Here is a 1,900-nt window from a genome sequence, read left to right as displayed (position 1 = left end):
TTAGAGGTCTGGTGCAGATTGGCAAATGCGATATGGCGTTGGATTTATTGACTGCTGTTTCCGTCCCCGAGACCCTTCTATAAGGAGATGTCCAGTAGCCTACAAATGGGCTTTGGGTCTCCACTCCACATTTCCCCACTCATTCACAATGATGTGATTTTTTTGTTCTGATGATGCCTGATCCCTGATCCCTTTGATCCCTTGTGATCGCACAGGACCTCAGAAGGGAAAAATAAATAATAGGATGTAGCTGGCTTGAGCGCAGTGTTGGTTGGAGCGTGTGAGGAGAAGGGTTCTGAACAAGGCTAGCAGCATATGTGACTACGAAAGAGAAAATCGTTTGAGCAGCCAGCACTGTCCAAAAGATGGTGTTAAGAAGTGAGGGTGGGCAGGGAGGGATCAGATCCCGGCAGGCCTATGTGGCAGGTGAGGAGTTTGTCCTTCACTCTGAACAATATAGAATCCGGCGACCGGGCAGAGCAGTGGGAGTGCTGCAGTGGTGGCTTTGCTGAGAGAGGACATCAGAGCAAGGCATGAAGGAAAGAGCAGCTGAAGGTCTGAGGGGTCTCTGGGCCCAAACAGGCTGAGCGTGGTGAAAGTTGGGTGTGAGTTGGGTGGTGGAGCAGGAGGGGGAGCCCTACGCCCAGTCCTGAAGTCCAAAAGTGACTTCACCACAGAGAAGCCGGACCCACACCACTTAAGATGGACTCTATGGGCAACAGCTGGTAGTGTGTACCCTCCATCTGAAGGGATGAGAATGACACGGACTTCCTCCCCGCAAGCCCCACCCCAGTCTAGTCATGATGAAAGCACCAAACAAAGCCCACTTGAGAGACAGCATGCCTGGCCAGCACTCCTCACAGCTGAAAGGGATCACACCCAAGCTCAACCTGAGACTGGTCACCAGCAAAAGGATCCTGGGGAGATGTCACCCCAGGATGTGGAATGTAGTATCCTGGATGGGGTTCTGCAACAGAAAAGGGTCATTAGGTAAAAATGAACATAAATGGAATAGAGCATTAGTTAACATTAATATATTAGTTAACAATGAAAGAAATAAGTTAATAATAATATATCAATATCAGTTCATCCATTGTAACAGTTACTGCCCAAATATGATCTATTACTAATAGAAGAAACTGGGTGTGGGAGGACTATAAGAACTCTCTGAGTGGAACACATCCTGGCCTCCCAAGCCTCGAGGATGATATTCCTGCTCAGAGCAGCCAATGCACAGAGAGGACCATAGGTCCGGCTCCACCATGAGACACAACATCCCTCACTGACCCATAGCACTACGAGGGACAACACTGGTGGCACAGTGCGGGAATTGTGCCCAATCTGACCCCACCACAACGGGGCCAAATGCTAAGGGCATGCAACAGAGCAACAAGGGGAGCAAAGCAATGAAGTCACGAGAGAATCGTAAAAATAGATTTTGGGGTCGGGGCATGCCACCCCATCTTGACCAGAAAACACCCCTAAAGGTCAACAAACAGACCTTGAATTATTTATAGGCTTTTCTTTTTGTTGTTGTTGGTTTTGTTTTGTTGCTTTGTTTTGCTCTGGTTTTTGTGCTTATTATTGTCTCAGCATGTTATCTAGATAAGACAGGCAGGCAAGATAACCAATCTGGAGGAGAAAACAATGGGATTGGTGGTTCTGGACACACAGGAGAGAGGGGGAGACAGGGAAAGGATGGGTGGGGAGTATCAACCAACCCAGGGACAAGGGAACAACAAGTGATCTAAAATCAATGGAGGAGGGCATAGGATGCCTGGTGGTGCTTGATCAAGGGCAATGTTGCTGAGAGGAATTACTGAAACCCAAATGAAGACTGAATATGATAGTGGGACAAGAGGAAAGTAAAAGGAAATAGAGGAAAGAACTAGGAGACAAA

Source organism: Echinops telfairi, unplaced genomic scaffold (genome assembly GCF_000313985.2).
Source record: "Echinops telfairi isolate 266 unplaced genomic scaffold, ASM31398v2 ScPeMD7_1713;HRSCAF=2227, whole genome shotgun sequence".
In the NCBI taxonomy this organism is placed as follows: domain Eukaryota; kingdom Metazoa; phylum Chordata; class Mammalia; order Afrosoricida; family Tenrecidae; genus Echinops; species Echinops telfairi.
The sequence above is the reverse complement of the archived record's forward strand: the minus strand, read 5'-3'. Positions refer to the sequence as shown.